The sequence below is a fragment of the Bombyx mori genome, chromosome 12, assembly GCF_030269925.1.
Source record: "Bombyx mori chromosome 12, ASM3026992v2".
Classification (NCBI taxonomy): domain Eukaryota; kingdom Metazoa; phylum Arthropoda; class Insecta; order Lepidoptera; family Bombycidae; genus Bombyx; species Bombyx mori.
This window is the reverse complement of record NC_085118.1, coordinates 11,412,320-11,439,614: the sequence shown is the minus strand read 5'-3', so window position 1 is coordinate 11,439,614 and position 27,295 is coordinate 11,412,320. Positions and strand designations below refer to the sequence as shown.

The 27,295-nt window shown below is 35.0% G+C and overlaps 1 protein-coding gene and 1 long non-coding RNA gene across 4 annotated transcripts in view; one reads left to right on the top strand and one right to left on the bottom strand.

Moving 5' to 3' along the window:
* LOC134199869 (uncharacterized) overlaps positions 1-10,216 on the top strand; it is a 37,795-nt gene extending 27,579 nt beyond the window's left edge. Inside the window, exon 3 of the long non-coding RNA XR_009974523.1 lies at positions 6,689-10,216. This is a non-coding gene — a long non-coding RNA (uncharacterized LOC134199869). The remainder of the gene's footprint in view (positions 1-6,688) is intronic.
* The window catches only part of LOC101746344 (protein turtle), a 76,504-nt gene extending 53,970 nt beyond the window's left edge, over positions 1-22,534 (bottom strand). For all 3 annotated transcript variants that reach the window (XR_009974516.1, XM_038014593.2, XM_038014594.2), the window contains exon 1: positions 21,636-22,534. The gene's annotated coding sequence lies outside the window, so the exon portion shown is untranslated. The remainder of the gene's footprint in view (positions 1-21,635) is intronic.
* Between the last annotated feature and the right edge of the window lie 4,761 nt (positions 22,535-27,295).

Below are 27,295 nucleotides of genomic sequence, written 5' to 3'. Positions count from 1 at the left end.
TTAAAAATACTACAAAGAAGTTTGAGCTTTTAAATCATTTTCGCTCGAATGTTTATGATTTAGCCTCATTTTTATGAACAACTAGCCATACTCGCTCGCTTCGCTGGTCATTTAAAGTTAACATTATTATTTATTGTCATTATTATTAGGGAGTCCAATACTCATATAAATATTAGCCTATCCATTAAGTACATGTATTTTCTACATGGATACCAAGTTTCAAGTCAATCGGATGTATGGTTCAGTAGTTATAACGGAAGATCCGTAAAAACCACTGTAGATTTATATATTAGTATAGATTTAGAGTCAAACTGAGAGGGCAGGATAAAAAAGTGCTTGCTGCGATATCATAGATTCCTGGTCCGGGCCAAAGGCGGAACATTTCTCTTTAACGATTATTATAGAGTATGTAAAAAAAAGTAACGTCCAACGCGTTTTGGGACAAATCAGTGCACGAATACGAGAGAAGGCGTCATTAAGAACCAGATATTTGAGCCTTGGCAAACAATCTTGCACATTTACTTTATTTATCTGTATGGGCAGAAAATCTCTCTGCTCAGCAGGTTTGGGTCGTGAAGTCCCGTAGACAGCAATACGTAAAAAAATCTATCCTAAATTAGCGAAACCTATTTCCTTTTCCATTTACTAAATATAGCAATAGTTATTTTACTCTCTCTTCTCTCTCTTTTTCAACCTGTATACACCCAATACTGAGCGTATGTAGGCCTCTTCATATGCGCTCCATTCTTTTCGGTCTTTTGCATTATTTACTAACATTATTTTTGTAATGCTACTAGTGAAATAAAATTTCGAAATGTGTGACATCAATTGTTATAAATATTTCGACTTATACATAATTCGAATTAATTTAATGAAACGTTTTGAGATTATATTGTGAAAGCGGAACTCTATCAGAGTTTCCCGGGTTCCTATCTTTTATTATTGCCCCCTCGGGTGCGGTAAGTAATATTTTGTATCCTTGGACCGGTGACGTAGAATGTGGAATTGCCAGTACGACGGAAACGCAAGGTAAGTGGGTCAATAGCTTAGAGTTGTTATTTCTCAATTCACTTACTACGTACAATTTTATTAATTTAGAGCTTTCATTTCTGCTTCAATGACTATGTTGGCAGATAGGTAGGTGAATTTGCTGTTTAGTATAGCTATTACATGAATGGTTGCCATGGTAACTATCTGGAAATCACATTCCAGCACCTACAGTTACGGTAGGAAGTATGCTTTAGTGTCTAGTAAAACACCGCTATTACTGTCTGTGCCTAGGATATTACGACTTCATTTATTCCCGTGGGTGTCGTAAATGCGACTAGAGGATTCACCAGAGAATGAGCAGCAGCCTTTTCTGAGGATCATAAAAGCTTACAGCTTACAGCGTTCGCCAGCTATCATTTAGTGGTGAAATTGTATTGTAAGCCTGCATTTTTATTGCTTAAATGGGAAAACGAGCTCACGGCCCAACTAGTTTTAAGTGGTTACCGGAGCCCATAGAAACCAACAACATAAATGTCGCCATCCACCTCGAGAGATGAGCTCCAGGTCTCAGTTTTAAAATACAGCGGCTGATTCAGTCTTCAAACCGAAGCACATTGCTTCTTTCTAGGGAAATATGGAGGTTGGTGATACCTACCCGTGCGGACTCACAAAATGCCCTACCACCAGTAAAAGGTTGTTAGTTCTCTCATTAATTTAGGTGTTAATAAAACAATTAATTTTTCATTCAGATAAGTCATGTCAGATGGCCGTTGATGTGCCGATGATCTAACTAATCAGTCATTAATAACTAGTTATTAGCAGATACCTTATGCATCACAATATGATATCTCACGTTGAGACATGAGGTCGAACAACAGCTATTGCACCCTTACTCCGCGAATGCTTATCGCTTCGTCATTAAAAAAAAAACGACTGTGGTTTACTGATTGAATGCTGTCGATGTTGCTAATTGTTTTAATAAATTTTGAAGGAAAAAATGTTCCGTCATATTATATTGCATATGTGCTTCAATCACACTTTATGTATATACATAAATACATATACAGATATTGTATTTAATAGTTCAAGTATTCCGTACAAGCAAATTAAAATATCTGTTTGCATCGAAAGTTTTTACGTAAATATTCGTGATATTGAGAAATTAAGTAAACGAGAAAGAAATGCAATTTAATTCCTCTTTGTTTTTCGGAATGAATGTTTGAAGGCTGTATCAGAATTAGCCTTCGCGGCGTCTCATGCGATCACGCGATGCACTCACTCGCCTGAGGCCATGAAGTGACTTGGTGAAATTATTGTTAGTCCCACTAACTTTATTCTTCTGTTCTAGGTACAAAAAAAGTTTTATATATGTAGCTATAAATACGAATAATTATAAAAATTATCATTATTTTAATAAATGCAATAGTTCGTCTTTACTGTAAAATATAGCTTGAGATTACAAACTAATAAAATTTACTCTTAGTTTGTTTCGACTGTAGTCGGATTATTGTTGCTCCCACTAACTTCGTTTTTCTGTTCTAGGTACAAAAAAAGTTTTTTATAGTCATAAATAAGTAGGAATAATTATAAAAGTCATCATTATTTTAATAAATGCAATACTGTAAAATGAAGCTTGAGATTACAAAATAATAAAATGTACTCTTAGTTTTTTTCGATTGTAGTCGGCGCGTCTTTTTTGGAACCGGCAATGGATTCAACAGATTAAACAGGTGCATATCATGAGACGATGACATTTAAGTTGTTATTTTTATTCTCAGTCAATCACGGATCATATAGGATCTTAGGGTTTACAAACACTTTGGATTCCTCTGTTTTCTATGGTATATTCTATAGGGGTATTATTGGTACCTGGGGAACTGTTTGAGATGATGATTGACGTTATCGGACCTCACCGACGCTCATTCTCATCACAATCGACTTGACTGTGAGTGATGGTGATCACACTCCATCAGACGGGCTTGTACCCAAATCTGACATCAAAGACAAAGATACACTTAAAGCAGACAAAACACCCAGGAATGGTCAGAGCGTGTTGAATAGTAACAACGTTTTAATAAGCTATAAATGGCGGATAACGACATAACCCATTTGAATATAAGTAAGATTTAAAGCTATTATGCGCTATAAGAGGTTCTGCTACAAACGAGGCTTAAGTAGAGTCCTCAACGATATTCCACAGCTTAGCTGTACTTTTGGTATTGCTGACTAGCATTAGGGATGGTAACCGCTCAACTTTAGGTGGACCGTACGCTTGTTCTGTCTCAAAAGTCTTAAGAAACATTAATAAAAATATAGGACAACAATTGTTTCGTCTTAAAAAAAATCTCAGTGCCACGCTTAATTAACGAACTCATAAGGAAACTTAATAATGAAGCTAATCTAAAAGTAAACGCAAACAGCACGAGAAATGAAATCCATACACGCGAACCATGCTTAATACTTGGACCTAAAAAATTACAATACAATATAAGCACGCACGGTAATTTCAAAAGACGCCTGGGAGTTTGCATTGTTGGAAATCTAGGTATGTATGTCAGCGGTACAATCACCTTAGCTAACTATTTTTGTCCTTCATATAAAGTTAATTATTAAAATATATACATTACAATAAAGACATGTGTGTAGTTTACAGAGCAGACCCATCAGAGGTATGTATGGATTCGCGCTATTAACTCATATAAGGTACGACAAAGGGAAGATCTTATACCGAGCGGGTGTTTTTGCTCGGTAGACCGACTGTTGTCCTTCGAAACTTGTGTATATGCAAGATTATCTTGAAAATGTCGTTAGCACAATTCAAGTTTTTGTCGGATCTCTTCCCTCGGATACGATAGCTACCGCTATAAAGAAACTAATCATTTTGCGCAAATAAAAAAATTTGAAATGATAATGATTTGTTGCCAAGCAGTCCAGATTTCTGTCCGACTTATTAATAATATAACTTATTAATATCTATCTAAATATTTCCTGTTATTTACGCAGGGATTTCTAATCTTGAATTATTAAGTGAAAATTCTGTCGCCAGAACCCAGAGACCAACATCAAATGTAAATTAAACTGTATAAAAGTCGGGCATCTACAACGCGAGCCATCTGCCTTTACTGAATTAATGCTAAGTATAATTATTCAAAGCGAAAGTTTCTTTAATATTATGTGCATAAGCTCAGAAATTATGTGAGTTCAAGACTAATAATGTACCAACTTTAGAACTCCTATTGATTGTCCAATGAAAGTTTATACTGATAAGTTATGATATTCAAAAGAAATTTTCATTATCTTCAAAAGAAAAATAATTCGTCGTTACAGTTACGATTTATTCATTCATATTCATTAGCAGTCATGTCACAGCTTCCTATTATATATACATATATCATAAACAGTCCCTGTCTGATTCTCTCTGTTTCTGCGCTTCCTATTTCTCCTAATCCGTACAAGCGATTCTGATAAGATTTTCACTAATAGAAAGAATAATAAGCGAGGAAGGTTTACATATAATTTGTTAGTTTTTTCTTTTTAACAAAACGACAACTATGCCCGTGCTATGTTAATAAAAACTTTTCGTACGCTTGCGTGACATTTGAACTAAATAATGTATTAACAAACTGTGGTAGTTTTCCAATTACAGCACAAGAGCGCATTATGCGGCATAATGCTCAACTAAGCTTCAGCATAATTCGGCATTGTGCGTCACTGAGTCGCATTATGCTCTGTAATTGGAAAACTAATACAGGTAGTTTTAGCATTATGCCGCATAATGCGCTCTTGTGCTGTAATTGGAAAACTACCTGTATTTTGTTCAGTGTTGCCGACATTGGCGACTAAACTGAAATTGTATACGCGCTACACGAGGGTTGAGAAGGTAAATATTAATATCTAAGTAAGGATCCGATTCAAAGTTCGTGTGTTTGAGAGTAGAAGATGAAGAATAGCTCGGCCGTAGTGTTTACTCCAGATTATTGAGAGCAAACAACGCCGAGTCCGGAGCTACGTAAACACCGGTACTACGACGCTACCCCCCTTTTTGCTGAGCGATATTATTAAGCTGCCACAATGAAATTGTATTCTCTCAGCTTGTTTCGTGAATTGTGTGCCTTATTAAAACTCTTTTACGAATTTAAACTTTTTAAAACCCTGAATCTCAGAGTTTTGATGGTCTCCGACCAGGTACCAATTCGGTCGGAAATTCTAAGCGATAACTGAATTATTCACGAACGCGAAATTTAAACGTAAAAGCTTTCCCAATCTATACTAAATTGGATCGCTTGTGAGTAAAAGTAAATAATTATTCTTTATAATCATTTCGAAAAAAAATACCGTACATTTATAAAATTTTGAAGTTGTCGTGGCCTAAAGGATAAGACATCCGGTGCATTCGCATCAAACGATGCAACGGTGTTCAAATCCCGCAAACGTGTACCAATTTTTCTATTGAAATAGATATTTAGCAAATGTTCACGAGTGACTCTGACGGTGAAGGAATAACATCGTGGAATAAAAATCAAACCCGTAAAAAATATAATAATTATTGTATACTAGTAAGAATAATACTAATAAGAATACAGCATAATAATTACTGGTGGTAGGACGTCTTGTGAGTCCGCACGGGTACGTACCACCGCCCTGCCTATTCCTGCCGTGAAGCAGTAATGCGTTTCGGTTTGAAGGGTAGGGCAGCCGTTGTACTGTTTAGAACTCCCGTCTCAAAGTGAGTGGCGGCATTTACGTTGTAGTTGTCTATGGGTTCCGGTAACCACTTAACCCGACTTCGATCAGCCTTTTTTAGAGTCCTTTTCCTGTTTCAATAACTATTACATATTTTGTTTCAGGTATATTTATTACTTTCTAAAATGTTACAGATCGTAATTAGCCCAATCACTATAAAATTAAATGTAGCTAACCTTTTTTTTAGTGGAAATATCAAACTAACTCATAGCTCAGTAAAAATAAAATTTAAGCTTAATAGATGTACCATTTGTGAGAAGATGAAAAATATCTATGTGAATAAGGCGTAGCAATCACACTTCGTTGTAATAGCCTGTTACATCAATTTCATTGTAGCAGAACAGCAAGTTTAATAATAATTACATTAAACAAGTTACATGTAACCGTCTAAGGCACAACCGCCACTTGCTTATTTGGCCGTTGCTAAATTCGAGTATCATTTTAAAAATGTCAAGGTTATAAAAAGCCGAGCGCCATTGGTACGCTCATGGGAGAGCCGAGAAAAATGTTCGGGCGAGCTTGGTAGCCGCGACAAGTACTGCCTCGGCTGCCGGGCATCGAACCACGCTTGACAGGTTTCGATCCATCGACTGTCCAAGACGACTTATCACCGACACGACATTCGTCTCTTTATGTCCATTTTAATTATGCAAACACCTCATGAGGTCTTTCATTTCATTAACAAAGAGAAAATCATTTGATTAATTGACTTTGTAGATCTCAGACGTGTTCGAAACAACGTTATCGCGATATCTGCATCAATAGCGGTGGTCGTGTTTCGTCAATAGACGATGTAATCGAGCTGACAATGCACATGTCGTTCAGACTAAATAGCCAATTGATTATCATAATTTGTCAATCAAATGAGAAAATTTTTAATGTGTAATTTGTACTCTAAATCCTAAAAGTTATTTTTCAATTTAGCGCTTTTGTTTATCCGGAAATGTTGTTTCAGGCGTGGAGATACATGTCTCGTGTAGTGTAGAATAACAAGAGGCTGGTGGAGAAGCAACACGCTGAGTGATAATAGTGCACACAAAACAATTGTGAAGCTCCGTTGCGGCTTCTGCGGTTTTCGTCCCACACGAGCACTTTCACCGATCCCCTGCTCATTAGAGATGCCACATGGACTCTTCTGTAAACACTCGTCGCTTACAAATAGCATGAGTTGTTAACACTCGACGTATTTCACCCAGACATGTTTGAGAGCGTCATGTTTTACGAAAACGGATGTTCCAACTTTCCGTTATATAAAAAACATAAAATTAGGCTATTACATTGTACTATTTTTGGAGTTGTAAATAAAAAAATTAAGGTTAATTGTTTTGATATGCGTCTTGGCAATTGCGCTACAATGATTTTTGTTTAAACATATGTAATTCCTAAGTCGGGTATTATAAGACTTCATTGTGTGGCCTGGGGTATCAAATACCGAGGTCAAATGCCGACTGGCCTTAGTTACAAAAGCTTATTTATTATGTTTTATTATTATTATATTATATTTTCGCACATAATGTATAGTGTCTAGAAAATTGAGGAATAACGAGTAATAATAATACATTAAATTGTTTTTCCGTGCCAAATCGAGCAAAGGGAACCACTATGTACATTATAGACAATATAACTGTAAGAAAATTTATTCAGCGTGGTAAAATAATGTAGTTCTTACAGGTAAAAGAAGGGAAGCATAGCGAAAAAAAAAAACTTAAGAACAGCGGCAAGTCGTGTCGGCAATAAATCCTTTGCGTCTCGAAACGGAAAACTAGACTTCAAAGTCAATTGTTTTTCAAAGCTTGCAATAATAAAATCTTATGCTTTGAATTAAAAAATGGTTTTAAGATTATAATTTTATGATTAAAAAGCGTGGGGTGCTTTCAGGATCAAAATAACCCTTCTACTCATATCTGTTTATAAAATATTTGTAACTACTGATACCATGCACCCCACGCTTTTTTTTACAATAAAAATTTTTTTTCTTACACTACCTATTTTTAATTCAAATTTATTAAAATTTATTTTCTATTTTTTATTGGATTTTCTATAAAAACGTATTTTGTTAGTTTTTTTTAAACTATTATTTATATTTCATTTTTTGGTTGAATTTCAATTTTTGATTATTTTTTAAAATATTGAATTGTCATCGGTCTTTAATAAGTACATATACCAAATTTCGAGTTAATCCGACGTTTTGAAGGGGGTCAAAATCATGTTCAAAGATTCCGTTACATACTAACATCATTGATATAGGGTTTTTAAATCAATGACTAACATACATACGTCTGAAGCTAATAAAAGCGTATTAAAAAGAAAAACCTTTAAACTCGTCGAAATGAATACATAGCTCGCAGAAAGTGCTCCATTAGTAACGTGAGTGCAATGCAGTTCTGGTTTCGGTATTATGTTTGTTACTGTCTTTTACGTTTAATCTAATCTAACCGACAAAATCGGTCACTATGCATTCATGAGTAGGTACGTGCCATTTCAATTTCTGTCTAGCACTTAACTAAGTTGCACCAACAGAATTTATATTTTGTAGTAAAATTGCAGACTAAAACGTAACGCAACAACGTTAAAAACATCTATACTTCTATACTAATCTATACTTAATATTATAAAGAGGAAAGATTTGTTTGTTTGTTTGTTTCGAATAGGCTCCGAAACTAGCGGACCGATTTGAAAAATTCTTTTTCCATTAGAAGCCGACATTGTCCCTGATGAACATAGGCTACTTTTTTTTTTTTTTTTTGTTTCATGTTTGTTTTAATGTTTCCGAAGCGAAGCGAGGGCGGGTCGCTAGTAATAATATTATAAAGAGGAAAGATTTGTTTGTTTGTTTGTATTGAATAGACTCCGAAACTACTGACCCAGTTTGAAAAATTCTTTCACTGTTTGGAAGCTACACTATTCCCGAGTGACATAGGCTATAATCTTTTTTGAAAAAAAAATAGGGATCCTTACTAAAACTCCAATAATATAACCCAAGGTGTAAAAACAATACCTAAAATATTCTTTACATCGTGTGCCCTGCGAAAACTATTGATGATAGAATAAATTTGTAGAACACATTATTATTTATAAAAAATGTCGCGACAGCAGATGTTTAACTATTATAGTTATGCCGCAATAAGTCTTTTATTTAAAAAAATAAAACAACGTCGTTGAAATTTTTGTTAAAGACCCGAGCGGAGCCGGAGCAGGTCGCTATATTCAATAAAATCGTTTTCAAAGCCGTAAAGGCATAAATAAATCGAAAACTCAACTTTTTTTGCTTAAGTTTTTGCAGTGGAAAGCCTACTAAAAAGAATATACAGCAACGGATAATTTACGCTATTACATACATTAACAATTCGTATTAAATTGAGGCAAGTGACCAAGTACCTACCAGGACTGGGTCAGCGGGGCGTGGCGTCTGAGCTTGGCATGTGCGAATATATTTCCACAATATACTGAAGTAGTAAAGCGCAGTACTACTACAGTAATAAAAGCTGATTCGAGTTATATAATAGACTACAGTTAATGCTGGGATGCAGATCTGCTGTTTTATTTTAGTGTTTTGAATATTCATTTTTTTATTCAACCACCCATATGCATGTTTAAACCTACCCAATGTAATGCCCAACAAAAAGATAGTCGCTTTTATGAATCGTGGGCGTGTGTAACTATAGCTGTCCAATTTCTAAATATTGGTAACGGAATTATCAAATAAACAATATAGTTTTTCATACATCTGAATGTTATTCGTTCGCCTCGATGTTTGTAAAGTAATGTATTTTTTTTAACACATCGAAATGCTCAAATTCACAAGAATATTGCACGAAACAAAAATAAATTCGGCGTGGTGCTTTCGGTCGTTTCGGTATTTTAAATGACGTCACAATCGTCGTTGACGTCGCAGAACGTAAGATAAAATTCAGATGTTGAGTTTCCAACGAGATTATTCTAAATTATAGCACGCTGTTTTCTTAGATCTGAACGATAGAGTACTTTGTGATGCCGACGATATTATGTGAACCGTGCGGCGGCTTGAGTGCGGATGAAACGTACACTAACCAATTGTTGTATTTAATACAAAAACAGTCTTACAACAATCAATTTCTTTACATCTATCTCACGTTTTCAAATTATAAAATTACATTGTTATCATTCATATTCTTAAGCCGTATGACTTCCTGCCGTCATATATACAGTATATACGGATAGTACTTTAAGGTGAAAGTAGGGGAAATTTAGGGGGTGAAATGATAAGGAAAATGCAGTAGGTTGGGTTTTTTTCTTTTTATTGCTTAGCTTGGTGAACGAGGTCACGGCCCACCTGCTGTTGAATGGTTATCGGAGCCTGTAGACATCTACAACGTGAATGCCGCCTTCCACCTTGAGCATGAGTTATAAGGTCTCACTTGTAACAGTACAACGGCTGCCCCACCCTTCAAACCGATAGGCATTGCTGCTTCACGGCCGAGATGGGCGGGGTGGTGGTACCTACCCGTGCGGACTCACAAGACGTCCTACCACCAGTAATTACGCAAATTATAATTTTGCGAGTTTCATTTTAATTACACGATATTTTTCCTTCACCGTGGAAGTGAATCGTGAACATATGTTAAGTACGTATTTCTTTAAAAAAATTGGTACCCCCCGCGGGATTCGTACACCGGTGCATCGCTGGATACGAATGCACCGGACGTCTTATCCCTTAGGCCACGACGACTTCAAGAGTTTGGCTGTGCTCCTAACACGGCTGGCAGTCCATGAGTGACAGTATTCACTCACCACCAGGTGCGATTCATTATCGCCTGCTTATACTGGCAAAAAACAACAAAAGATCTTCCACGGATTGGAACTTGTAGCACCTCTACGGGTTTATCTTTTAAATATAGTAAGCATGATTCTGATTTAAAGTTAGGTATATTTCTTAGTCTATGTAAAAATTAAATAAAACAAGATCGTAATATCAGATTTTATATTAGTAACTTTTATTCAATAAAACGCAATTGAAAAAAAACCAAAGCAAACCAGTTAACACGCAGAATCCACGGTCTCCCTCGTGAAACTCTGAGAATTGTTTAGTTAGGTACTTCGTTTTACATTGGAGGCTCGTGAAGTCTTAATTCCTGTTTACTATTTAAAAAATATTAGTTTTGGCGATTAAAAAGCAATACAAAATAATAATTAAAAAAACAAACTCCCTGAGTTTACTTGGCCGGATGTGGCTTTTTTTGAAACCGCTGGACGATATTATTTCGACATTCAATAAACATGTCACATGATATCCGTGTTGTAACATGATTTTGGAGCACGAAACTATGTACCTACTTTGGTTTGAAAAGTAACGAAGAGTTATAAGTGTTCTTTTGCGGTATTATTTCAACGTGGGTACTTGTAAATATATCTTTTTATAACAGATAAATTATAACAAATCAATTAAATGCCTTTTACAACTTTCTTACACACAAAAATATCAGTAAAAAAGAATAAAGTGGAATGAAAATGCCGTGTTAGATTTTCGTAACCACGTACGATTAAGGTCTTAATAGTCGATATCTGAATATTGTCTTAACTACCGTCAAGTAATTTATAAGCTATTCAATGATGTTTAGGTTCTTTTGCATGTAGACAACTAACAGTATTTTGAGGTCTGATAGTTTTTTATTGCTTCATCTTCACGACAAAAAGATACCAGTTGGATAAGCGTCTAAACCTTACTAAATAAATGAATTCTTATTATTTCATCTATGAAAAATTCAAATATATTATTTAAAAATATATTCTTACGCAAATTTTAATTGTGATGATCAGACTAATAAGCACGGTTAATAATTTAAAGAATATCTAACCTAAATAATAAACATTTATCATTATTAGTGGTCCCTCTGTAGTCGAAATTCGACTATAATTATTTGAAATTATACATGACTTTGGACATTATTAAGGTTCTATTGTCAAAGACTATCATACTTCTATAATGACAGACTTCACCAAAACTACACTATAGACAAATATTAATGAAAATAAACAATATTAATCTAGGTATTCTCATTTTGACCACAGACTTTAATGCAATGACAAAAGTTTGACAGTAAATAAAGGGTATTTATACACATGTTGTGTGTCAAATACATTGTAATGTGTGTAATGTGTTTTATTGAATTAATGTATTATTAATGCATTTTTTTTTTTAAATATTAGCATACTGTACTACTTCTCTATATTCTCTTTAAGTGTGGGAAAATTTCATACTCCTCAGTCCACGCAATTTGCGTAAAAAGGAGTAAAAAGGGGTACAAAGTTTTTGCTTCACGTATTAATATATAGATTTCGTACACTTCAATACAATTTTCCAATTTCTTGACAGAGTCAATCATAAAGTTATTCCCAGTTATTTCATTACGATTCATGCTTCAACCTCATTGACAATCCGACTACACGTGAACGACAGAGCTTGTCTCTGTTCGTAATAAATTGAAACTCATTTGTTTTGTGTTTATATATGGATTTCCGTAAAGGTTTTTCACCAGTTGAGTCGTGGGTTCCTTCGGCTTACGTACTAGATCTTCGAATGATCATTAAATACAAATTCAGTTTTTGATTTAAAGCACTAAACCACAGATCGATCATTGTTGCTAATTTGCGATGCAGTTAAATATTTTAGGTTAGTATTTTCTTCAATTTTCGCGAGCCATAATTGAAGTACTTTTACGGATAATCAAAGTTTTATAATTAAAGAAAAACGAGAAACTAAACCGTAAATTTAGTTTTAATTATATTTTAGGTTAAGAAAATGTAATATTTATAAATGAAAAATACATCATCATCAAGAGAATGAGGTCCGTTCCTGTTGTTTCTTAAAATATCTCCATTGGCCACTGATTGCCCGACGAATTTGTATTTAGGCCCATTAGTTAACATTCCAAATATTGCGTTTTTAAAGAAATCATTAGTGTTGCATAGTCTTCGTTTTAATTACCATATTCCTCCATAGAATGCGATAAGCCGTGGGAAGTAGATTAGAATCAGAATGAATATTCTTTCCATATAAATGGTATCACTCATTGAATTTAGATACCGTTCAAGTAGAACTGGGGGATTAGTATTTTGGATAGCTGTGTCTGCGATATCGTCTGAGTGATCCTAAGTATTTATGTAGTTGCTTGGAAATGCATTTTCATATTCATACACGTAACAAAACCATAGCGCTATTCAGATGATTGATAATGCCATACATCTTTCTACAAAATGTTAAATCGCTACTTGTTCGTAGATTAAAGAAATCTGTCAAAGAATGTTTGTACAGTAGAACGTATTACAAAGTAAAATACTGTTTACTACATGCATCGAGTGGTAATATATCGATGACTACGTGGCACTCACTGTGTCGGAGTGAGACACTAGTTCTTGGCTTCTTCAGCTTTTGCAGTGTATTTTATTTTATGTTTATGTCATTTTTCTATTGAAATTTTCAATTCACAATACTGTTGTGCTTGCAAAAGAACATAAATATAAAGAAAAGGACATCCACGCTGAGTTTGTTTCATCGGCTTTCCTCAGCACTGTGACTCTCCTTGGACTCGATTATGGAGTATATTTTGTGTTTTGATGATATTCAAATTGTAATAAATGCATTTGAATTTGAATTGTACCTTTATTCTCATTTTATCGAACGCTGTTAACGCACTTATAAACTTAAATAACTTTAAATTGTTAGAACTGCATCGAGTGATGACGGTCATCTTTTGACAAAAACTAGCACTAATAAACAAACAGACAACAATAGTAATAAATAGCAAGGATCAGACCAGCAACACAGAATGAATGCGGTAACACAGAATTTGAACAGCAAAGCGTGAAACGAGAAAAACGATGCAATTCCAAGCGACCAGCGATTGCAAACAAAGATTAGAGTGCAACCCAGTCTGCTATTAGTGATATAGAGATTAATATAATTAGATACTAATGGGTACGGAAAGATATTCTATGTACACTTTTGTGGTTTTCATTAATTTCTATTATCTAAGAGTTTTATTACTCAAGAAGGCGATAGCGAAGAAATTAACACGTCTTTATGTATGTACATACTAATGAATCAATGTACACTAATTTATTTATTTTATCCCTGATCTGTTGCTCATAGGAATATAAATTAAGATAACTTCTTTTTTTTGATAAGTGTCTAAACACAAAATGGAATACATATATTCAGTTGCTTTTGTGTGATGCGCGACGTTACGGTAGACCTTAATCATTTTACATAAACAGATTGTGTATGTTATTTCAAACGCATAGAACGTTGAAAGCAAACTTAAAACAGCACGCAAATGGGTATAATGATATACGAGATATAATATAAGCAAGTATTACTGTCTCTTTCGGTCGTCCACGACTTAATGGCCTAAAAGATCATAAAAACATGGCAGTCATAGATATGGAATATGATATAATCCAGGGTGGTATAAAAGTTTTTCTCCGCGGTCATTATCTATAAAACAGGGTAATCCATTTCTAAACGCACCTCACATTTCTTCTATTCGATATTTACATGAAGTTAAAATTTAAATTTACTACACACGATTCACCCGAACCCTTTTAAAGAGTTTGCTCTAAAATTTTATTGTTTCATTAACTCGTTTTAGAACATCATTTAATTATTCAATTTGAAAAGAACGTTTCAATCACGATCACCGAAAAGCGACATTTAATATTTTAAGCTCGACACAGTGGAATAACAAAAGGGTGATCATTAGTCGGGTCGCACTCGCCATAGTTACGCGTCGTGAATTCTAACCCGTGATACCGCGCAGCTTGTGGCCAGACCCTCGAGCAATACTGTCGACTCCCGCTGACGTGACCTACTCGTGTGCTCGTAGGTGTTCCCACTTGCATACGAGAATAAGTTTAGAATAAAAAGGTAAAGTAAATACAGTGAGAAAATCATTTTTAATGTATCATATTGTTATTTCTCGTAACGTAATATAGTGTAAAATTGAAAATATCTAATAATTGAAAAGATCTTTGAAATTCGATACTCTTTTTCAGAATTTTCCGCTTAGTAGTGGAAAACTTAGAGGTATCTCATATAACTTTAAAAGCGCATATCACGCTAACAGTTGACTTAAAAATAATTTAAAGAACTTATCAAAGTGCTACCTAATGCCGTAAGCTTGTGTAAATTCGTTTCTGAACGCTCAACTTTTTTCATCTCGCAACTTTTACCTACACTAGATACATATGGATACACAGTGTAAACTGTTTACACATGTATATTATACCCTACCACCACTTTTATCTATTTTATGTATACCTATATAAAGAAAAACTTTTATTATTTAAAACTCTTTAGTTTTTAAAAAGGATTTTATCAATGTCATTCAGTGACATGGAGTGAAGTCTGTCATGAAGTAAAAAGAGAGTTCAATTTTGTTTAATTTTTAATATTGTTTATTAATTCTGAAATACACAATATCATTACATATATGCGTAGGTAAAAGTGGTGGTAGGGTGTCTTATGAGCCTGCCCTCTGCGTGAAGCAGTATGGCGTTTCGGTTTGAAGGGTGGGACAGCCGTTGTACTTACTGCTAAGTGGCCCACTGAATTCATCCACCTATTTAAACATTAAAAAAATAAAAGTAACAAACCGCTTCTGAACCAAAAAAGGAGTCAACTGCTATCTTACAGTAAACGAACGCAATATTAATGTACTAAGCGAGGCGTAAATAATTAATATCGTTTTCCGGAGTTCATATTTTGTGAACCCGCAATAGAAGACAAAGACGGACACCCCGGCTACTCCGAGACCTTAAGCTCTTCACGTCAGTTCATTTCTGATCGTGTTACATTGCGTGCAACGCGAAATATGTTTTATAATACTCTCGTATCAGGAATGACGAACGAATCTATAACAGAATCTATTTTCTCGGGATAGGTGTTGACAGTTCCTAGAACAATAATTAAAGAAAATCACAACCGAAAAAATTTCTTCAATAATATTTTACGTTGAACGTGATGTGTTCCATTTTAAAATATGACCATGCGCGGGGCTTACGTTGTCGTGAGGCACGGGGAAGCTTTACCCACTAGTCTTCGTCAACAGTCACGAGATATCGACTTATTGAGACGGCAAGTAATTTGAGTTGCTTGTATTAACGAAATAAATATTTGTTCGTTTACGTTAAATATTAAGGGACTTTAAATAAGACCCTGTAAAGACTGCAATTCCTAATTTTTCCGAAACATCGTTGTCTATGCGATTCATATAAAATTTCATCATATCGTCGCTGTCAAACCAAAATATGCTATGTGCAAAAACTCTATTTTGAATTAACGAGTAAAAACATTTTCGTATAAAATTTTATATGAAGGTGAATTTTTAAGAACTATATCAAATGAAAGCTATAGATAAATATTGAAGCTATAGACACATAACAGTTTTTTTTATACGGCAGATAGGGCTGCGAAGTATACGAAAAGTTCAAAAAGTAAAAATCTCCAAAAGTGTACATAGCAGATTTTGTTTTGACAACGACGCTATGCAATTTTAGATATCATCTTAAAACATATGATAATAACGTAAGAATGCTCTGTCAGACGGAGGAACTCGCCTAATTATAAGGGTCTCGTTTCTACACATTTGGATAGGGAACCATGAAAATGCGCCCAGATTTAACTTTATGAATAAACACTCAACAGAAAACCAGTTTCACTCACAGTTTTATTGTGAACGGAGAGCTCTGCAGCAAGATCTTCCGGTTTATGTGGAAAAATTGAAGACATTTCTAGTTCTAAAGCCAATATTTGTGTTCGTCGAAACATTCCTACATTACCCGATGCTTTTTGTAAATGGACCATCGAGATTATTTGAAGTTCTCACACAATATTCGGTATGGGTTCGAGCACAAAACAGATATAATGGCCGTATTAATCTAGTAAACAATTAAAAAAAAATCATATTTAGATTTTTACATGTTTGTCTGTACGTTTGTAAATATACAAGTTTTCAATTATCATTATTATTCTTTTAGTGTTTGTATTTTTTGTGTTTGTCCATGATAATTACTATAGTCTACACAGTCGCGTAATCATATATAATAATGTATTTATTACAGTAAACAAAAAAAGTCAGTGGTTTATAGAAAAACATTAAATATAAATGGCAATAAATTAAAAAGAGCAGATGCTACATTTTTAAATTGTTAATATTTAGATGTGTTAAAACGACGCACATTCGTAATAAATTAATCAACACAATAATCTTCACCAAAACAAAGAAATATCTGTTCAGAGATAACTGTTAAAAAAAATACAAGCAAAACCCCAATGTAGTTCTACTCAGAAACCCGGCCCGATACAAATCTTTGTTCAAAAATCACCTTTGTTTAAATTTGACACGATCTATCTTACCTGTTCGTCTAAGGACATATAATACAATGTTTGAATATCAGCCATCCCATGTTTTATTTAAGTCTGAATGAAGGCAAGGACGCGACTCACAATGAAGGGACAGAATTGTCACAATGGTCTGTACACGACGCGGTAGGTTGATAACAGAAGGGCTCCGCCGCGGTCGGGCCACTCCCTACATAACACCCATTATAAATTTCGGAACGTGTCCGATTAACGACCAAGACGAAATGTAATAAACAATCTTCCCATGTTGACGAAAAGATACCTCACATATAGATACTTCAACTCGGGACTACGTTTTATACAAAGTCATAAAAAGTATTAGACACACAGGTGTTCCATATTGCATAACTTGCGAGATGTGTATTCAAGTTTATAAATACCATTATTTAACGGGTTCTCACCACAATACGCATAAATATGCCATTAGTGGACACATACTCCAGTATTTCCTAATTTCATAATTATTCATATACCGGAATTTTATAAACCACAAATATTATCTTCTGATACCGAAACTAATACCGATCCACTATATACCGAAACTGATCAAAGATGCGATTGAAATAGTGAAATATATAAACTTCAATACGGGTGATGGCTTCAGGTAATGAAACGAATGAAATCCAGTATTGAGTTTATTAAAAATAATGCCTTCTCAAAGTTTTTCGGTAAAACAGCCGATAACACAAATTACATTATCAGGCCGAATCATCGAGTTTCAGTGGTAACACCCAAAAACGGACTAGAAAAAGGTCAGACAGATTTGTCTGCTCTAACATCCTACCCGCAATCTTCAGTCTAACCCGTGATCATGGCGCTTGGAACTATCGGGTACCGAAATCTCGGGAACTCAGTAAACATGAAATTCGTGGTAAGAATCCGTTAAATAATGATTTAATGTAAGTTTAAAACATTTCTTTATTGCCTTTGTAGGCAGACGAGCATACGGCCCACCTGATGGTAAGTGGTCACCGTCGCTCATGGACGTCAGCAATGCCAGGGGCAGAGCCAAGCCGCTGCCTACCATAAAGTACTTTCCGCAAGCCTCGTTTGAAGAAGTACATGTCATAACGCTCGGAAAACACCGTGGAGGGGAGTTCATTCCAAATTCAACATCATTATTATATCTAAATGAAAATAAAAGCTTCGAAATTATCAAAGCCCATACACGATTCAGACATTACACCTTTCAGATAAAGTAACCTGACTAGCTTTTATTCAGCCAATAAAACTTAGGTTCCACTCTAATACTGTTAATCATAGTTAATCCCTTAGCTTCGCACAAGCGTTCAATAACGATCGTAATGTGTTGTTCTCGATAAATAATAACTCCCCGTCGTCCCACTTGCATTAATCCCCTTATAATATGTGTGTCAGTGACGTTGAACTACGACCACATCCGTGCAGGTGGTAATGGCTACTAAAAGCATTGAACTGAAACCTACATCATGCGAGTACATATTCTAGTTATTACATATAATACGAGTTTGTTTTAATATTTAACGGCCGTCTGGTGTAGTGGTAAGTGACATGGTCACTACACAAGGGGGTCGAGGGTTCGAATCCCGCCAAGGGAAGATATTTGTATGATAAATTTATATGTCTTTTCCAGGATTATGGATGTATATTAAATATGAGTATGTGTATAATAAAAAATCTTACATTTATTTCCGTTATCCGGTACCTGTAACACAAGTTCTTTACGAACTTATCACAGGACCAGTTAACGTGGCGTGATTATTAGTAAATATTTATTTGTATTTATTTATTTATTTAATATTTGCTGTTTGTCGGTGTTTCATTATTATTTTGTTAAGATAAATAGATGAGCTCAGGGCACTCGTGATGTGTTTATCCGGACCCACAGAGGTCACAGCGCGAATACCAATCAGTTTCGTGTTACTTAATTTATTTGATACAAGCTGCTCCCCTCACCGCATAATATTATTATGTAATTGCTTTGTATCAACATCAAACAGGGCAATAATTACCATGCTTCGATGTAGTGTAGTGGGATTGTAGAAATAAAAAAAACCCGGAGTGCAATTGCATAACTTCACGAAGTCATTAGAGCTGGCAGTCGAATGAAAAAAACTTACAATAGTCATTTCGCATTTGTCGTAGACGTCGCTCGGTTGCACCGCACCGTGAGAAATTGAGAGCGAAGTTGAATAGATCCCTCGCAGACTCTACGTCGGCCGAAAGAAAGTGATCTATCTTAATCCGTATACCTGACCGCGGTATTACCAACGATTCGAAATTACGGAACACCGTTACTCTACATTAAACGTATCTTTGTCAGTCTGCTGTAACATAAGCCGGCGCTTACGATTGTCATTCAAGATTTCGAATGAAGACATTGTGATTTTCAATTTGCATAGTACGTAAACAAAAATATGTGCATACGCATTACGCATCTTGAACAACTCACACGTGATATTGTGTTACAGTCTATGACTCGGTACTATTCGAAATACACACATGACTTCCTTTTCCCTTTTATAAATAATTCTAAACAATGGAATTTAAGTACTTTAATTTGGTATGAATGTGTGTAATGTATGTTTGTGTTTTATGTGATGGAATATTTCCATTCAATTGTCACCTAATTTTATAATAGGTACTTTGTAATCATGAAACTAGACGATTGTATGCACCTCTAATGACAATATAATAGTACGTAATAGGTGTGTAGGTCCATAGTGTGATCATGATCCTGGTCCAATAGACACAGACTAATGAGTTTCTCGCCGGATCTTTTAAGTGGGTCGCGATTCCGATCCATTGGTAGATTCTGCGAAGCACACTGCTCTTGATAGGGCTAATGTTAGAAAATTCTCTTAGGTTGAGCCCGTGAGTTCACCTACCCGTCCGCGCATAACTGGAATAGCCTAAGGCTACCAGCGAATAGGTAGGGGGAAAAACAGCCTTTTGGAGAATCACGGAATCCTTGAATGACTACTGGAAAAGAATGTTTGCGCTAAATTGTGTTTTTTTTTTCATTCTAAGCTATGTAATATAAATTTTGTATAAATTATGCGCTAGTCTTTTGTTCGACAAAACTTAGCTGTTACCTTCCTCAAATGTTTAACATTACTACATAACGTTGAATACTGTAGACATAATTATGAATATTTTTTTGTTTAAAATGATCTAAGATACAGTGCACCGGTATTTAATACCACAAGGAATGTATGAGTGTGCAATCTGCGTTCATTCCATCTCGTCATTCCATCACCTGACATGGAACCTGAGACGACTTTACGGTAGAGGTACGATGCAACAAACGACAGCCATATAAAGTTCGCAGTTTTGATTTTCAAATACCTACCTATTTATTTATTACGGAATGACATTGATGAAAACAAGCCAATGACAGTAATTCGAGAATCCCATTGATGTTATATTGAATTATCGACTATTTTCAAGTTTTATACGTAAAGTATCTATTTGATATATTTGGAATTGTAATATAAAAAGGATTATTTACCGCAGGCGTTTCGGACTCTTGAAATTACAAAAAAAATACCTAATTATATAACAAAAAAAAATTACATCTAATTCCCCTAATGCGCTTATGTTAAATTAGCAATTAAATTGTTAAAATTCCAAGGTTTCAATGATTCATTGTCTTCGTGGCCACGTTAAACTCATTTTACCGTTTATTATATTTTTAGTAACTATATAAAAACAGTAGCAATTGCCTCATAAAAAATAGTTATGTACTGCATGTCATACAAACCTTATTTACATAATGAGTATGTTTATTTCGTATTGTCAAATTTAAATAAATGTTGGTAAGAGATCAAACAATTAGAGATCAAAAATAGCATACATTAAAACTGTTTAATTTAAGTAAATATTTAATTATTATATACATTAAATCGTAAATAATAGTATCGTACCATTATCTCTGTTATAATGCTCATATGGTTTACAGTGATAACCATTGACATTAGATTTGACTAAAACTTACTTTTTGTCAATTAATTCTCTGATATTAAAACAACGAGTGGATCAAAGACATTAAAACAATTCCGAAACACATACATATGAGTTCAGTACCCGTTTGTTAACAAATAAAGTTATCATTAAACTTTATAATCTATAATAATATATAATTTTCCTTTTGTAGAACAATAATTTAAGGAGGATTAAAATTTTGTTAAAAAATATAGAATTCAGTAAAACCTTTTATGGAACCGACCGTAACATTTGATAGAATTTGATGTTCTTAAAAAAATTATACTAAGGAAATATTTAGTTGTGAGATATAATTTTTTCTGATAGGTGAAGAGCTTAGAGAAAATAAATTAAGAAATACTCATATTAAGAGACATTTACAGTTCTACTATTTGATTTCAATGTTTGAATGTAATTTTCTTCATTGTAAAGTTATTGTAGTGTCCAATCTAAATTAAAAAAGTGGTCTACGCCATGGCGTGGAGCCCGGCCCTACTAGACAATTAATAATAGGATTAATCCACTAACATAGTACACTTACCTTAATTCGTAGGCCGTTGTCGTTTGATCCCTATTCTTCAATGGGTCCTGGGGTCCGCAGTAGTTAAAATTACCGCATTCCGCTATAGTCGGGCGTGAGACCGGCGTAGCCTCTCTATCTGGACCGGTCGCAATGCTCTCGTGACTACACTTGAAGCGATTTGATCACTTAAACAACTAATCAAACACTATGTAGAATGTGGCTATAGTGCGAGATCATTATTTTATCATTGGTCGAATGCGATCTACGGCAGACTGCTTTCGGTGGACGGGACAGCAGAACGCAGGTGGCGCGGATACGAGGACGCGCACGGGACTGCCTCGCGGGCGACGCCAGCGCCCCCACGCGCCTGCGCTCTCCACTCCTCCCGCTCGCTCGCTTCTGAGCTTTACCGAAAGCCCAAAAGCGAAGCCTCATTTACACACATGAACCCGCACTATAAATGTTCTATGCAGTCCGGCAGGTTATCTCAGCATCAGAATACAAAACGCTTGGCAGCCGAAGAGCGCCCTGGTAATTTGGCGAGATCGTGTCATATATAAGGAGTACAGATTTGACCTAGTTCCAAACTCATGCACGTATACTTGAATACGACTAGAAATCGTGGGAGTGGCGCTTTGACGTAACGATGTTTTAGACTGTAACTGTACGTCTAGCTAACATCGTAATATGTGCACAAAACGTAACATAAGACGATCCGTTTACGCATATTATTTTTACAAAAAAACAATTGGCGGTTAGTTCCTACCGATGAAAGTTATAGTCAGCTTATTATCGTTATTTGATAAAAGTATTAGTACTAATAAAACGATAATATATATTTTATTACAATACGTTATTGAATTATAAAAGGCGTAATTAAATAAGCTTAAAAAAAACCAGAAACTGCAATTTAATCCCAGCATTGAAGGTTAACGCTCTCATTAGCGTGATTTATCTGTACAAAATAAAGACGGTTTTTCATTAGGAAATGCTTAATGAAAATAAAATATGTATACCTAATACAGGTGAGGGTGATAAAAAATTTAAATATAATTTGATTGTTATTTCTGCCGCGAAACATTCGTTACGTCTGATAGATAGAGTGGCCGTATTACCAAACTTGAGACATGAAGTTGTCTGATCAAAAAATAAATAATAGTTTAAAAAAACGAACAAAATATGCTTTTATAGAAAATTCAACTAAAAAATAATTTTTAATACATTTGAATTAAAAATAGTGGAAGAAAAAATGATTTTATTGTAAAAAAAGCGTGGGGTGGGTGGTATCAGTAGTTATGAATATTTTATGAACAGATATGAGTAGAAGAATTATTTTGTTAATATCCTGAAAAGCACCCCACGCTTTTTTACGCGACCCAGAGCGACGTGCTTCTTTGACATAAAAATTTCCGGATTGAAAACGCTTAAACCAAATTTTGTGCTACTCTCACAGACACTGCACTAGGTCCATAAACATCACAATTTTTTTCCGCGGCTTGCGTTTGTATTTTTACCTTTTTTGTAGTAAAATTTTATGATGTATCAAATTTATTGATTAGATTCACTTATCTTGACAGTACGAAAAATAAATAAAAATCACACATTTTCCTAATTTCAATTTGGAATTATCTTCTTTAAAATTTAAACTTTTAATGATACCAAAACCAGCCAGATACAAATAGTATAGCCAAAGAGATTTTATTACAAGTTCATACATTCTAAAATGCGAAAATACTTTTTCCCCAACCTATTATTATATTACAGTTTCAGCTTTTTTACGCACTAGAAAAAATAGTGTATTTAATACTCGTAGTCACTATTTATGATGTTAAGACATAAGTCGGTGTTTATTCGATGGGTTGAAAAATAAATAATGAAAGGCTAGTTTACGCCGTGGTGTTACCGTAAATTATTAAATATAACAAACAAAAGTGCTTGTCGTACCACGCACAGTGCAGGAGTTCCATCATCAGGTTTGTTATAAAAACCACATTATCAAAAAAATAATTTGGCTCAATTCTATACACACTGTGTATATAGTATATTCTACTCCCTACGCAAGTTATAGATATAATTAAAAATACATTTATGATTTAATCTCGCATTCTTACTGTCGTTATATTCTTTCCAACGTTTGGAGTCCTTCACTGTTTTCTTTGTTAAGAACGGTGTACAACCGAAGAGGTTAAATTAATTAAAAAGAAGTTCATTAAATATTATATATTATAAATAATATATTTAAATAAATAAATTTGATTTAAAAATTACATGTTCAACATGTTTTAAAATACATATTTTTCGACTTCGTCGTGGCCTAACGGATAGGACGTCCGGTGCATTCGTGTTGATGCACCGGTGTTCGAATCCCGCAGGCGGGTACCAATTTTTCTAATGAAATACGTACTCAACAAATGTTCACGATTGATTTCCACGGTGAAGGAATAACATCGTGTAATAAAAATGAAACCCGCAAAATTATAATTTGCGTAATTACTGGTGGTAGGACCTCTTGAGAGTCCGCGCGGGTAGGTACCACCGCCCTGCCTATTTCTGCCGTGAAGCAGTAATGCGTTTCGGTTTGAAGGGTGGGGCAGCCGTTGTAACTATACTGAGATCTTAGAACTTATATCTCAAGGTGGGTGGCGCATTTACGTTGTAGATGTCCATGGGTTCCAGTAACCACTTAACACCAGGTGGGCTGTGAGCTCGTCCACCCATCTAAGCAATAAAAAAAAAAAAAAAACTTTAGGAGACCTACGTCTAAATATAACTGTAAGGATTGTGTTTTATAATAATACCAATACTAAGGTTCAATCCATATTTTATTGGCTTGATGAGGGAACGAAATGATAGCCCATCATAATAATTTTTATATTTACCAGAATTTCTGTAAATTAAATGGTTGTCTGAAAGAGATCGCTCTTAGCGATAAGAACGCCTATTGTACAAATGTATCTGCTTTTTGACTATTCTTTGAATGTAAATTGTGTTTTGGTGTGCAATAAAGTGTATTCTCTCTCTCTCTCTCTCTCCCCCCATCTATTCTCAAGATGAGTGGCGATATTCACGTTGTGATGTCTATGCGCTCTGGCTGCCACAGAACATCAGGTTGACTATAAACTCGTGCATCCAACAATGCAATAAATAAATAAATGGTTATCGGAGCCATAAAATATATTGTTTCGGGCTTACTGGACATACGGTCCTTCCATCAGTAATTACGCAAATTCAGAAATTATGCGAATTTGATTCTTATTACAGGATGGACGGATAGAGCCTACATCGTGTACATAATTCCGGAACAAATGTTAAGTAAGTATTTTATTAGAAAAATCGGAAGAGATTTGAACGACACACATAGTCACATCGCTCGATAAGAGTACAACAGGCGTCTTATACTTTAGGCCACAACGACTTCAGATGCAGAGTTACACCTAATTACCTTTTTGTTACATCTGACTCTACCGTTTACCTATAGAATACAACTGTAACTATACTTGAGACTTTAGAACTTATATGTCAAGGTTGTTGGCGCATTTACGTCGTAGATGTCTATATGGGCTCCAGTAACCACTTAACACCAGGTAGGCTGTGAGCTCGTCCACTCATCTAAGCAATAAAAAAAATCCTTCTAAATTCAATAATGCTATTGCAAATAGCCTTCGGGTAAAGTAATTGCGATATACCCACGGACAGACGGATAGGCGGTCATCCGGTCTTTGAACATTACGAAATACTAATAATTGACCGTTTTTAGCCATTATGCAAGAATAAGATATCCTAAAAATATATACCCAAATAAGACATTTCCTTAAAGTTTTAACATTTAAATTACTTATTAAAGCTTATTAAACTATTGAGTAAGCTAATAATGTCGGAATAATTACTGAATCATATTTAATTAGCGAGAAACAGTCAAGGCTTTTTTTTTATTGATAGTCTTAATGTAATTTTATACAAAAGTCAGTGAGTAAAATAAAAGAACTGAAAATTTTAAATGAACAACTGAAGTGTTAAGGAACATTTTTGCGTGAACTTTGTATTATCATCTATTTGGGAGCAAGTATACGTTTTTTTAAATTCCTTAGACGAAATAACGAGTTCAAGGACCACATGGTTAAGGGGTTACCGGAAATAGACATCAACAACATACATAAATGCTGCTACACACCTCGAGCCATAAGTTTTAAGTCACGGTTCTATAGTTCAAGGCTGCCCCATCCTTCAAGCCGGAACACATTACTGCTTCGCAGTAGGTATAGGCACAGATGTGATACCTATCACTCCGAGCTTGCAGTAGGCCGTCTCCCTACAAATGAAACAAAATTTACTATTTATTTTGTTAAATCAGTCGAAAGGTTTAATGAAGCAATAATAACCACAATTACATACTTATTCTGCTTCTTGTTATTATTTCATAAGCGAATCTAATTAGAATTTCTCAAGCTTATAGCACGCTATTGAGTTTCCCAAGTCACTGAGAACCTCTTTAAAAACTATACCCATTCTAAGAGGTAGTGTGTAATACTTATTAGAGCCAAAACAATCTTCAATTGTTTTAAATTCATAGAAGGTGTCCGCGCCTACGGACCACACCGAGGGGGTCTTGACGGTCTGCAGATGTTAGAAGCAGACCTCGGGCCCAAGATGTTTTTACCTTAGATTGTCTCACCCAACATCCGATCTACGCCCAAGATCAGAACCCAGGCAGAGAAAGGATATCCTGTGGATGACAGTAAAACTAGATTCATGGCGCCACTGCTTGGATCCTCGATAGTCGGAATTATCCGTGGTACGGCAGTCCATCAGGCCGTCCTGATGATGCCGCTGGTGTTCCAGGATATTCCGGAGGGTCAGAACTAGCCTGCCAGGTTAGAACGTAATGCAGCGCCGACCGGGTTGCTTTTCCAAAGTACGTCACAGAGATACTGTCGTTAACTAATCTGTTGTTAGATAAATTCAAAAAAAATACACATTCAGGTGTGAATTTTGTCATATATATATATATAGTATATACATATGTATATCAAAAAATTTCTGTGCGTATTCATTTACAAGTAATGCAAATAATTATCTAGAGAAAAGTAGTTAATGGGAGAAATACCGCAGGGTCTCATGACAAAAGTCTATGACCAGTATGAGATGCTAGTGATGACATATCATAGTGAGACATGGTTGCTGACAATGGGCCTTATCAAAAGTTTCAAAGTAATGGAGAGGGCTATGCTGAGCGTTTTCCTACAAAATCTAATTAGGAATGGAAAGATTCGCAGAAGCATTTCCAAGGAAACTGGGATAGTCCGAAGGATTGTAAAGTTGAAGTGGCAGTGGGCAGCGCACATTGCTTGTAGAACAGGTGGCCGCTAAAAGTCGCGGGAATCCGCTGGATGCATGCGATGTAGGATCGGCTCTTGTAGCGAGCTTTAGCAGCAGCAGATGCCAGTCGGTTAAAAAAATGGAAGCCTATGGTCAATGTATAATAAGTATAAATTCTAAATAAATCGAACAGTTTCTAAACCATTAGTAGTTCGGTAATCCGTCTACCGTCTAATTAGTGTTTCTTCAAGTTTAAATGTGTTTATATGTTTAAATATGTAACGGTGATTTATTAACTGTTTAGTATCTGTGAAAGTACACAAAGGTGGGAAAATAAAACTAAGCTTAACTTAAAAGCGTAA